Raw genomic sequence first — 14,055 nt, forward strand, 5'->3', positions numbered from 1 at the left:
AATCTTAAAGGACCCCACGTGACCCACGCGCAGCATAGTTGCATCACCTACATATGACGCAGCTGAGTAAGCCCTTGCGCGCGTGCTTAAACTCCGTCATCTGCGTATGGCAGAACCACGCCATCCCCCTATGTGCACCGACTAGGCAGCCCTTAAAAGCTGAAGGCACCATCTTCAGCTCTCTCTCTGCACAGACTTCTCCGGGCCTGTTCACGGCCCCTCTAATAAACTAAGTGGGTTTGTTACGTGTTTCGTGTTTCCTTCCTACTCGCACCAGGAAATTTCACTCATCCCTTCGGGGGGGGGGGGGAATATCAGTAAGATCCCGTGTTGATATAAATGTTAAGGGGAAACTGAGGTAGTCCACAATCCTCTATTCTACCTGCTACGCTCTGTGTAGGAACCCGGTAAAAGTTCTCTTTTATGGGGAAGGCAGAAGCAGGGGCCTCGGAAAGCCGCTGAAGCAGCAGTCAATGGAATACAAGTATGAATTTTAACCTTCATGCTTCGTTTGATAGTGCTAGCTGAAAGGCAATCAGAGGTCCTCATTAACCATGATCCTGCACTTAACCCAGGATAAATATTCAGGCTTCTCTCCTGCTATAGCAGCCGACATTCACTAGCTCATCCTTCCTGGAGAAGATCCACAATCAGTTTGGAGGTATTGAGGCCTTGCTCGCTTCCCCATCACTGCCCAGGGCAGTGCTAAGTACTTGTAACCCTGATCCAGACGAGGGTGGGGGCTGGATGGGCCAGTCTCAGTTCACCGGTCACAAGCTGAGCAGTAATAAGACCAGTTCTCCTGCCTGAGCTGGATCCTACCATGTCTTGATCTTTGTCTCCAGGAGCTAAGACTCTCATGTCCTCAATGGACCAGCAGACACAGATGTGGGGATCTGCTTTTCTAGATTAATGAGCCCATTTATGGGCTCTTGTGTCTGTGTTTGGTGCATATTTCAGTGTGCTGCTGCGATGCAGAGTGAGACCAGAAGGCAGCAGCAGGCGTTATTTATGGCTTAAGTGATTGCCCCAGTTGGGCACTTTTTTTTTAATTGGGGTTATTGGGCAGTTTGCCTCGTGCAGGTCTCTTCCCTGACAGCTCGCCTGCTCTGAGCAGATGGAGGCTTGTGTGTGAGCCAAGAGAATGTCTGCTCTCGATGAAGCAGAGCGATTTCATCTGCCTAAGTCAGCTGCACGGCTGCCGTGGGCAGCTGGAGGATGCACAGGTGTGTGCCCTGGAAACCTTGGACTGTGATGCTCTCACACTTATGATCCCAGCAGGGCTACCAGAGAGTTCACATAAAGAATTCCCTGGGTTTTTAGCTTCCACACTCCAGCCTTGTTGTCCACAGTACTCTAGGAGGTATGTGGGTAACATAAGATGAAGCTGCATATTCAATGCACAGATCCCCGTTGTGGATAAGAACAACCCAGACTTTATTCAGACTGGAAACCATGTCTATGTGTGAGTTTCTGTGTGTATGCTGTACCTGAAGAGGCCAGAAGGGGGTGTTAGTTTTCCTGGAGCTGGACTTAAAGACAGCTGTGAACCTGAAACATGCTGAGAACCAAACTCAGGTCCCCTTAAGAACACTACACTCTTTTAACTGCTGAACCATCTTTCCAGTCATGGAAAAATAAAATTAAAACCAACCAAACCAAAAAACCCACTATTTTAACTCCACATCCTGCCACAACTAATGCACCATTTATTTCTTTTTCTAGCAACACCTCTTGAGAGAGTTGTCTGCTATTTATGCTCTTGGTGTGGTAAGCATCATAAGCCATCCAGGGACTGAAAATTGGAACAACACTGTGACATCACACACTTATCAGAATGGCTAGAACCTAGAACTGATGATTCAAATGTGTATGAGCATGAGGAGACCCATTCATTGCTTGTGGGAAAGCAACATGGAGGTATTCAGAAGACAGCGGGTAGTTTCTAACAACACTAACCACGCTTGCATAGTGAGACACAGCATTTCTGCTCCTTGGTATTTACTCAAGGGAGCCAAAAACGTATATGCACATAGAAAATTATGCAAAAATGTTTATATCAGCTTTATTCTTCATTGCAGACTCTGGGAGTCACCAAGCTGCCCTTTAGTAGGTAAATCAACTGTCCAGACAATGGCATATTATTAGCATTGAGCAGAAATGAGCTATCAAGTTGCTGAAGCTCAGTAAATTACTAAGTGAAGGAAGTCAGTCTAAAAATGCTGCATTTTATGTGATCAAACAACAGAGCACTTAGAAAAGGGGAGACTCGATAGCAGAGGGAGGAGTGATGAACAGAACAGTGCTTTTTAGCACACAGTAACTATTCTGCATATAAGAGTGGTCACATGCCATTATGTCCCTGTCAATCCATACAGCACACGGAACAGAGAACTCCCAGTGTTGGTTCACTGAGTGTACACATGCACTTCTTTCGTGTGGGCTGCTGAGAGCATGGAGGGCTGTCTGTGCGGAGGACTGACGGGGAGAACTCCCTGCTCTGCTAAATCTCACTAGGAATTTAAATCGCTCCAAGGGGATAGGGTCATGGCTCAATGGTTAAGCGCACTTTCTGCTCTCCCGAGTTCAGTTCCCAGCATCCTCCTCCAGTTGCTCACAGACACGGCTAACTCCAGCTCCAGGGGATCTGATGCCCATTTCTGGACTGAGCAGATCCCTGTACCTATGCATACAGATTAGAAAAATAATAATAAATAAAAGCAAAATTACTCTGAAAAGCAAACTTTTGCTGGGCATGGTCTCACAGGTCTGCAATCCTCATACTTTAGAGGTAGTGGTAGGAGAATCAAGAGTTCAAGGCATCCAGGTGTGGTGGCACTCGCCTTTCATTTGATCCCGGAATTTAGGAGGCAGAGAAGTGTGGATCTCTGTGAGTTCAAGGCCAGCCTGGTCTACATAGTAAAACCTTACCTTTTAAAATAAGTTTGGGGCAGGCTGTGTTGGTACACGCCTTTGATCTCAGCACTCGGAAGAAGAGGCAGCCTGGTCTCTGGACAGTCAGAGCTACACAGAGAAACCCTTTTGAAAAACAAACAAAAATGTTCAAGGCAGCCTTGGCTAGTGAGTTTGAACCCACCCTGGGCTACATGAGACCCTGTTGTCAAAAATAAATGAATAAAGTTAAAATTTTAAATTTAAATGAAGTCTTAAACTTGGTATGGTGATACACACCTGTAATGCAAACACTCTCTAGAGGCCAAGGCAGGGGTGTTGAGGGATCTAGGACAGCAAGATCTTATCTCTACTAAATAAATACATATTAAAATCATACTATAAATAAAGATACAAGCTGGGGATGGTGACACACACCTTTAATCTCAGCACTCGGGAGGCAGACAGGTGGATCTTTGAGTTCAAGGCTAGCCTGGTCTACAAATCAAGTTCCAGCAGAGTCAGGGCTAAAACAAATAAATAAGTAGAAGTACAGATACAATAAGTGAGGTCTTTAAGTGAAGTGCTATCATCAAGTAGACTACAAAGGACTAAAGCGTCTGTCACAGACTGTCCACTCAGGCAAGCACTGTATCTCACTGTCTCTCTTACCCTCCTGCCCAGAAGAAGCCAGCAGCCATGATGCGAGCAGCCTTGTGGGAGACCCACTTCAAGTCCGCAGCCAACAGTCACCTAAGCAAACTAAGAAGGGAACTGTCGTAGAGCCTGTGAGGAGTTCAGCTCTATGGAAGCCAGGGAGGTGACACTGAGTTTACCATCGCCAGATACCTGACCCACAGAGGCTGCAAGGGAGAGTCCTTCCTGCAGTAGATGGCAGTAGGCTGCCAGTCACCCCAGGCCAAAGAGTGACTCTGTCTAGCAGATGCCCCTGAGGGTTGTCCTCCGCACGCTTGTGTGTCTTGCAGGTATGACACCTAAGGGTTGTCCTGTGGCCTCCATACAAATGTGTACATACATGAATACAATATGCCAGCATGCATATTGTATATGCATATTTCATACACATAAGAAAGGAAGGGGGAAATCTGACGACAGAGACTTAATTGATCAGTGATTTTATTTTCCTCACGTGGCATTTCAGAACAAAGAATTTGTATGTATACGGGTACTTTGCCTGCATGGATGTCTGTGGACCACACACATGTGGTGCTGTGGATGCCAGAAGAGAACATCAGATCCTCTGGAACTGGGTTTACAGACAGTTGCGTGAAGCTGTATGGGTGCTGGGGACCAAACTCCTGTCCTATGGAGGAGCAGTCAAAGCTTTTAACCCCAAGCCATCTCTTCAGTCTCTTACTGTGTTTATCATAAAATGTGGTTTTAGCCCTTGTGATGGACCCCTCGTGACCACAGACAGCTGCTCATCTGCATTTCATGGAATACATCTTTACATGTGATGCAGCCTTTTCTTCTATAAGTTGCTCATCCCAGAGTCTCATTTGGTGGTTCTATTTATATCTCATGGCTAGGATTATGTCATATGTCTGTCACTAACTGCAACTGATACTGTTATAGAATATTTAACTATATAAAGATGTGTTACATTTGTTTAATGATGTAAGGATGTGTGTTTAATTATGTAAAGATGTGTTGCATCTGTTTTACCTTGCCTGCCTAAGGCACCTGATTGGTCTAATAAAGAGTTGAGTGGCCAATAGCTAGGCAGGAGAAATATAGGTAGGTTTGTGGGTAGAGAGAATAAGTAGGAGGAGAAATCTAGGCTCAAAGGAAGAGTAGAGAAGAAAGGAGAAGAGAATGAGGAGACAGGGACACACCCGGGGCTAGAAACCAGGCAGCCACCAGCCAGCCAGACACTGGGGGGAAGCAGGAAAGTAAGGCATACAGAAAGAAAGGTAAAAAGCCCTGAGGCAAAATGTAAAGAGAAACAGATTAAAATAAGAGCTAAGATAAGACTAAGCATTCATATCTAATAAAAAGTTTCTGTGTCATGACTTGGGAGCTGGTTGGTAGCCCAAAAGGAAAAGTCTGGTAGATGATACTGAGAAATAAATGCATGTGTATGCACTACTAGGTCCTTTCTAAATTTGTGCTGCATAATTAAATTTGAAAATGCCACAAATTCTCCCAAATGACACTTTTAGATAGAGGAAAACAGTATGAAAAACAGAGTAATCTTTTCGTTCTCTCTGGAGAAGGACACAGTGTGCTTGATTCCTAACCTCCCCTTCCCCATGTCCTTCACACCCTGTGGGAGACAGACTTTCTGCCAACGGGAGCGAGGGTTGGAGAGGCAGGGCAGGTCAGCTCACTGGCTTCTCTTTGTTATCGCCAATCCTTTCCCCGGTCCTGGGCATGTGGTGCCGCCTGAAGGCTGGACAGCAGCGTTGTGGATGCTGTGTTTCCTTCCTTCTGTGGATCTGTTTTACTCACCCGTGAGTCAGCACTGTGCTGGGCAGGGTCACAGGATGCCTAGGGGACTTTGCATTCTGGTTCACTTACATTTATTCAGATTCAACAATTCAAATAGGCTTTTGAGGTCAATGTTCAGTCTAGTTCTGTTGAAGGCTCAGTCTTTGAGGTTTCTGACCCCCTTTTGTGTCTCTCCAGATGGAAGTTGCAACATGTAAGGGTGGAGAGACTCATGGCAGGGGTGGGAACGATTGACACGTGTCCTCTTTGTGCACATCTGCCTGAGCTGCCCTCAGGACAGTGACCACTAAGACATCAATCTTCCCTGATCTATATCATCTTTGGAGTTTGCTGCTGAACCCTGGGACCTGCTGCTGTTGGCCTGTGATACCTTACAAATTTACCATGACCACTCCAATGTCACCTACCCTAGCTACTCAACTTAAAACAAAAACCAAAAACCCTTTCCTCCATTGCTTCCTATTTTATACTTTTCCTCTTTCTGTTCTTTTTCTTCACTTTTGAGAGAAGATCTTATTCTTCAGCCCAGGCTGACCTCAAACTCATGGTTCTCCTGCTCCTGCTTCCTAAGGGATAGGATTACAAGTATGCACCACACATAGCACTACATCTATCTTTTATCTATCTATCTATCTATCTATCTATCTATCTATCTATCTATCTATCTATCCATCTATCTATCTACCTACCTATCATTTGCATGTCTGTCTATTTTCTATCATCTACCTATCTTCTTTTTTTAGGCTTATTTATTTTTATTTATGCATATAGTTGTACCATATGCTCACAGAGGCCAGAAGAGGTTACTGGAGTTTATCGGGGACTGTGGAATTTCCTATAAACAACTTGTTTTGCAGCTGCTCTGAGCAAACAACTTGTTTTCCTGTGTTTGCAGCTGCTCTGAGCATGAGACCCTCAGGCGTTCCTGATGGCAGGGGAGTGGTTTCTGGTGAGCTTGCAGCTGAGAGCTAGGGCCTGGCCATTAGTCAAGGAGAGCCTATATAAGCTGCCCTGGAACACAATAAAGTTGGCATTCTTGGGGAATTCAAGGATGAGCTGTGTCTCTGTCTCTGTCTCTCTCTCTCTGTGTCTCTCTGTCTCTGTCTCTGTCTCTGTCTCTCTCTCTCTCTCTCTCTCTCTCTGTGTGTATGTGTGTGTGTGTGTGCATGTGTTTCAATCTCCAGCCCCTTGCCCAGCTCGCGAACCATTTTGTAGTGCAGGTGGTATGATGTGGGAGAATTGTCCGTGTCCCTGTTGATATTGTGTCCAAAACTTACATTTTTACAAACTCAAAGATAAGCTCCAGGGAGTCAGCTTAGATCCACTTTGAAGAGGTCAGATGCACCCCTCTACGAAGTACTGTCAGTCTACAGCCTCAGCCTCTCCACTGTTCTTTGGTTTGGGGGCTCCCCTCCCTCAATACTAGGACCCAAGAAAAAATTTCCCCTAAACTTAACTTTATCCTCCGCTCTGCCAGGTCCACATGGCACCAGGCAGCCCCACAGAACCTGGACAGTGAAGCAAAACAGTCAGCCATTTCTGGACTTGGCCAGCACCCCAGCCTTTTCAGGTCTCCCAAAATGTGAAGTCCCCAGGTCAGCAGGAAGCAGTTTCAAGAACCCGGTGTTCTCATTTCCTGCCCCCACTTGCTATCCCTAACTCATATTTTATAGTAAACAAAAGGAATAAATGTTGACATTCAGGCATTATGCTAAGTTTCAATAAATTTATTCAAAACATACTTTGGAGAAAAGAAAGCCTTTTAAACAAATAATGCTAGGAAAACTGAATATCCACATGTAGAGAAATGAAACTAGATCCATATCTCTTACCCCAAACAAAAATCAATTCAAAATGTATCAAAGAAAGACCTTAATGTAAGACTTGAAAATTTGCAGCTGAGAACACTTTAAGATATACCCAAGGCATAAATGATGATTGTCTGAAAAGGACTCCAAAACCACAGGAAATGATCTTGACAATTCCTGAAAGCCACTGCACAGCAAAAGAAACAGCACCAGAAAGAAGAGACTGCCTCCAGAGTAGTAGGCTGTATAAACAGCTGAGAAAATGAGACACACACGGCCGTCTACTAACAAATTGGATAGCAGGCTAGATAGGCAGTGTTATGGTAAAAATAAAATGGTGCCATTCCAGAGGGGCTTGTGGGACACGAGTCCCAGGCAGGGAGCTGCATGGCAGATGAGAGACAGAGATGTGATAGTCACACACCATGCAGAATGAGGTTGGATATTTATTTAGTGGGTTATGAAAGGGAAAGGGAGAAGGGGGAGGAGGAGGAGGAGGAGGAGGAGGAGGAGGAGGAGGAGGAGAAGAAGAAGAAGAAGAAGAAGAAGAAGAAGAAGAAGAAGAAGAAGAAGAAGAAGAAAGAGAGAGAGAGAGAGAGAGAGAGAGAGAGAGAGAGAGAGAGAGAGAGAGACGGAGGAGGGGGGAGAGGAGAGAAGCCATGGTAACAGCTACCTCTTTGGAAGAGAGACTGAAAGGAAGGGACTCAGATTGGAAGCAGAAGGAAGATCTGTTTGCCTCAGTGGACAGGGGAAGGAATGGGTGGGGCTTGTCTCTCCTTTATTTTATTTTATTTTATTTTATTTTATTTTATTTTATTTTGGTTTTTCGAGACAGAGTTTCTCTGTAGCTTTGGAGTCTGTCCTGGAACTCACTCTTGTAAACCAGGCTGGCCTTGAACTCACAAAGATCCACCTGCCTCTGCTTCTGCCTCCCTAGTGTATGGGGCTTGTCTCTTAAAGGGACAGGATAGACCATTACATTCCCATCTCTTTTTTATAATAAAAAGGCAGGAGGTTAGGCACAACAGGTTAAAGGAGTTAGGATGGCAGATTCTCAAGACTGTTTTCTACTTATTTGTGGGCATCATCTTGAGGAGAAACCTGAGAAAGCTGGGTGCTGGTCACATCCTGGCGTAGCTGGTCTCTTTGCTCCTGTCTGGTGTTTGTGGTATTGAATTGTCTGGTGTCTCTTACACCTGTTTAAGGTACTGGCAAAACAGAGGACAAAGTTTAGGAAAAAAAAAAATTAGGACCAGGGAATTGAGAGAGGTATATCTGACCTGTTTAAGGTGGAGCCTTAAATTCGGCTCCCTGGAACTCACAAGAATTCTTTGGATTTATGAAAACAGAAGTTTTAGACATACACATTGTATAAATAGTAGCATATTTACGTCAGAATGATTGTGACAGATGTTTTTGCACAATGAAAAGTATTTTAAGACTATGGAAGGCAGCGTGAGAGAGAAATTTGGTTAACTTGTATTTGTCCTCATACCTTTATAACTTGCAGGTACACACCTTAATAACTTGTATTTGTATCTTGCTGAAATTTGTTTGGTGATGTTGTCTTTTTAAACTGACAAAATCTCTCAGCTTATCTTTAAGAATGATAAAATTTTACTTGAGTTGTTGATAAAAAAAAAAAAAAAAGACAGAGAACTTACTTGGTTGGCACCTCAGGGTCCTCCATGGTCGCTGAGGGTCGTATATGCCTTTTGCTGTTTAGCATAGGGCCTGCCAGGCTCCAGAAGATCCTGTGGGCTAAGAAGTCTACACTATCCGTATGACTGAGAGAGACCAGCCAGAGCCTCCCCTAGGCTGTTAAGCTGTACAGGTAGCTTATCTCTAGACTCCATCTTCTTGGAAGAAATGGCATGTACCCTGAGTTGAGTTCTCATGTAATTATGCTTCCTTGTGCACCAGGGATTGTATTACACTGGAAAATTGTTGGGATACAGCTGCCCTCACTCCCCCTGACAGGGGAACTTCCTTGTGGTATGTAATTGACAAAGATGTTTGTGTTCTTTCTGGCCGGTGGGTCTCCACAGAATGAGTAGAGGTATAAAAGGTTGCTGGGCAAAATAAAGGTTGCTGTTCTTCCACCTGAAAAGAAGCCTCCGTGTCTCAATCCCGGCACCCCTCCCCCCTCCCCCGCCAGTCTTGGCTATCCAGGCTGCGCTGGCAGCAGGAGAAAATTTTTCACCAGATTATACTGTGCTTAAATATACTGGGAATAAAGTGCCTGATATCAGACACTATTTAGAAGTCTTGATCCAGGATGCTGGAGTTAATCTGAACAGAGTTCTCATCTCTTCACTGTTTGCTTCTCTGCCTGACACCCTCAGAGACCCCCTCACATTATGCTAAGTAAAATAAGCCACAGTCAGAAAGACAACCCTGTTTGTTCTCACACGAACCTGGAATATATGTGGTGTGCGTCTGTAGTTCATGAAACGAGGAAAGGGGCCTTGTGAGGTGGGGAAGAGATCTTAGGGCAGTGGTTCTCAAGCTTCCTAATGCTGCGACCCTTTCATACAGTTCCTCATGTGATGATCATAAAACTATTCCATTGCTACTTTATAACTATAATTTCGATACTCTTGTGAATCGTAATGTAAGTGTCTGACATGCAGAATATCCGATGTTCGACCCGATGGGATCGCGGCCCACAGGTTGAGAACCAGTGTCATAAGGGAAGGTGGGGGAGAGGATAACGGAACACCTGCACAGTGACAGCGAAAAGAGGGAGCTTTTCAGGGAAGAAAGGAAGCAGCAGGAGTTGTGGGGAGCTGCCAGTTACTTTTCTGTAGCTGTGTTGAAATACCACGGCCAAAAACAACTTGTGAGAGAAAGAGTTTATTTTGGCTTCCAGTCTAGAGGGAGAAGAGGCCATTCTGGTGGTGAGGCATGGCAGCAAGCAGCAGGTGTGGAAGCCACAGTAGGGAGCTTAGAGGTCACCTCTTCAACTGCAAGCAAGAAGCAGAGGAAGGGAGTGAATTGGAAGAAAAGCAAGCTATAAGCTCCCAAATACCACCCACACTGACTTTCTCCAGCAAGACCAGGTATGCTCATAACCGTCACACAAAAATATGCTGCCAACTGGGGACCAAGGGTTCAAATCACTGAGCTTATGGGGACATTCTCATTTAAACCACCACAGGGACACAGTAGGCATGGAGCAAGGCAATTGGGAGGAGGTGACTTAGAACAAACCATAAAGACACAGAGGTGTGAAAATGTCATAGTGAAAGCCCTTATTTTTTGGTAATTTAAAAAAGTAAAACAGGGCTGGAAAGATGGCTCAGCAGCGGTTAAGAGCATTGCCTGCTCTTCCAAAGGTCCTGCGTTCACTTCCCAGCAACCACATGGTGGCTCACAACCATCTGTAATGAGGCCTGGTGCCCTCTTCTGGACTGCAGAAAGAATACTGTATACATAATAAACAAATAAATATTTTATTTTTTTAAAAAAAAGTAAAACAAGCAAGCTAAAAGGAATCCAATCTTCCTCCTTTTTGTTTGCTTATAACCTTCTTGGTTATTTAAGAGGTAATCCTTTCTTCTCTTTGAGAAAGACGCCCCTGCAGAGGCAATCGGATGTCTGCTAGATGGAGAGCAGGTTCTTCTGTTCTTGTTTATTTTTGTTTTTTAAAGGTGGGTTTGGAGAATGAGGTCCTTATGCTTGTAAGGTAAGCACTCTATTAAACTACCTCCTTGGCCTGTTTTCCACTTTTCCTTGCTGGAGTTTAACCCTTCAGTGGAACTTTTACTTCTCCTGGCATCCTAACCTGAGCTGGTGCTCAGACTTCAGCTGTTGTGTCTCCAGGGCCTGGTACAGCTTAGTATACCCCAAAAGACACTCCCGTGTATGTCCCATCTACTTAAAAGCCTTGGCCTGAAATCAGCAGTGATAGTGTGTAGTTCTACACACTGGTTGACTAGTAATAAGGGCTAACACTCACAGGTATCTGCTATATATCACCTGCTAATCCCATTGATCAAGAATAAGACCACTACCGCAGTTTAAAGCCAAATTTGAAGCAGGCTTTAACTAAGTACTGGCCAGGTCCATACCCACGTTCCTGGAAAATGACTCTGAGCCACAGTTTGCAGTGGCTTAAGAAGGAAAACCCACAATTCATTGCATTTCCCATCAGGTCCAATCGGGAGCAAGCACACATTTTGATGTACCTCCAACCTACATGCAATTGGGGCGAGTGTATATCCTGATGTATTTCCTGCCTGTGAACCTCTTGCCCATAGGTGATCAAGCATATCAGTGCAGATAGGTCAAACAAACCTGTTTCGGGGAGGGAAAATGTGGCATGCTATCGCCCATAAATAATAGCCTCCAGCATTTCAGGACCTATCGGTCCTTGGGCAAGGGGTGTACAGGTCAGAGGGATTTTTGCTTTTTGGATCTCTAAAGAATAGTAATTATAACTTAACATGTAACTTTGGCTCTCACACACCAAGACTGCAGAGCCAGTGAGCTGCAAAAGCCACTGTTGAAAAGGATTTGAACAGATGGTGTGCTGAACTGTGGTACCTCCTGCTAGGAGGACTTTGATGTACATGTCTGGCCTCAGTACATGTTTTATCTTAGAATAAAAACCACTTCCAAATTCTATTTGATCAGCTACCCGAACAACCTGTCTACATCTATAATCGCCTAGCCAGTTGATATCCTTTAATAGCAATGCTTTTAAGGGGAAGAATTTACTATGAAATAAATTAAGTAATAGGTCAGTGGGAAAGTTTTGTAAATCATGTTTTCATAGTAACATTTAAAATTTTTCTTTTGTGTAGCTCAGTGAAGACACTCCATATTAAATGGTAATACGTAGGTACAGAGTACACAGGATTTGAATTTTTAAGTCCAGAATCTGCCAAAGATGCGGGCGGGTCATTTTACCCGTGGTTGTATTTTCCACTTGAGTGTGGAGATCTGAGCTCTATGCCTCTGCTAAGACGTGGTCCTACCTCTAATAGACAGCGGGAAGTCCTACAGTACCAGAGTGCTTTCAGGGGCATTGCTTCCCCCCACCACCCACTGGGTTTCCCATCTCCTCCCCTTTCGGTTCTTTCCTCCTCCCTTCCTATTTGTGTCAACAACTCACCGACATTTCACACTCCATATTCATACTTGAATCCTTGCCTCGGCCTCGGGTGGGCCACAGCAGGGAAGGCAGTAGACTGGTAAGGACTGGATTCACCCACCGACCAGATGAACCTCTTTGTGTGTGCTTCATTCTTCTTGCATTGATCCCTACCTTATGTTTCTTGAGCCCGTGATGGGAAAAGATGGCCTCTTCTGCCTCTCCACATTATACATTACATCTTTCATTCATGAGTCCATTCTCGGTAGAAGTAGAGTTTCTTTGTCCCGATTCCACATTTTCTTTTTCTTTTTCTTTTTCTTTTTATCTTTTGAGAAAAGACAAGTAGGCCCTGTTTGAGTTGAATCCTTTGTCATGTATCCTAAAGAACAGAGTTGCTAAAGACCGTCCTTGTGGATGAGGAGGGCAGCCAGGAGGATCATAGCAGGCTGATAGCGTGTCCAGACTCTCCATAGTCGCCTTGGAGTAAGTTCTGAGACCCCATCTGGTTTCGCTCACCTTGGGTGTGCCCATAAATGGCACACTGGGAAGCCTCTGGAAGAGCGGTCCACGTTGCGTCAGCAGTGAGCAGGAGGTGCCTGCAGGGGGCGCTCCAGTTTCCTTTATAAAAAAGGCTTTGGGCTGTTCCAAGTTCTATCTATGCCATGGACTATCAAATATTCAGCTTAGCTTGAACACATTTAAAGACAAGTGTTGCAAACAGAATTATCTTGAACTTAGGGAAAGTAAATATAAAGACCTCTTTGGGGAAAAACATAAAACATAAAATAAACGGAAACAAAAGTTGCATTCCACTTTCTACCCAGTATGAACTAGTACAGTATTTGTTAACCAGTGGGCCTTTGAGGTTGATGGAATCCAATAGTTTGCAAGTCATCCCAACGTGAGAACCCTTTGTACTGTTTTGCTTTTAAATTAAAGCTGGTTTTTGTGCGTCCAGGAGAGCAATGTGTTCTTGTGCTTCTGCCATGAGGCCACCCTGTTGGGTAGTTATTAACTGTCCCATCTGCAGCACTGGAATCACCAACTCGGCTACTTCCTAATTATTCTGAGGGCTCAGTAAGTTGACAGTGGCAAAGATATGTATTCGAGCTGAATCCACTGTGCAAATGCAATATTTATCTTTATACCTACACATAGCAATCTTCTGATTGAATTTAAAAAACAAAAAAATCCCAAACCCCCCAAAAATCCAAAAAGCAAAAACCTAAAACCAAAAAACTAAAAACCAAATCAAAACAAAAATAACCCAGAAGGACCCAGAAACTCATTTCAAAATTATTTATTTATTTATTTATGGTTTTGTTTGTTTTTTGGATACAGGGTTTCTCTGTAGCTTTGGAGCCTGTCCTGGAACTAGCTCTTGTAGACCAAACTGACCTCGAACTCACAGAGGTCCTCCTGCCTCTGTCTCCTGAGTGCTGGGATTAAAGGTGTGCGCCACCACTGCCTGGTGGTCTTCACTTTTTAAAAAAACAATATTTTTATTTTATGTACATTGGTGTTTTGCATGCATGTATGACTGTGTAAGGGTGTCAGATCTTGGAATTACAGGCAGTTGTTGGCTGCCATGTGGGTGCTCGGAATTGAACTACCTAGGACCTACGGAAGAGCAGTTAGTGCCCTTAACCACTGAGCCGTTTCTCTAGCCCCTGTCTTTGTTTTTAATTTGAAACATTTTGCCTTCCTCCCCAGTCCTTTGCCACATTTACTTCATCCCCTTTGTTTCTCTTGCTTACCTGAAAGATAAGTGAAACTATCTTA

The sequence above is a fragment of the Myodes glareolus genome, chromosome 6, assembly GCF_982192425.1.
Source record: "Myodes glareolus chromosome 6, mMyoGla1.1, whole genome shotgun sequence".
NCBI lineage: Eukaryota > Metazoa > Chordata > Mammalia > Rodentia > Cricetidae > Myodes > Myodes glareolus.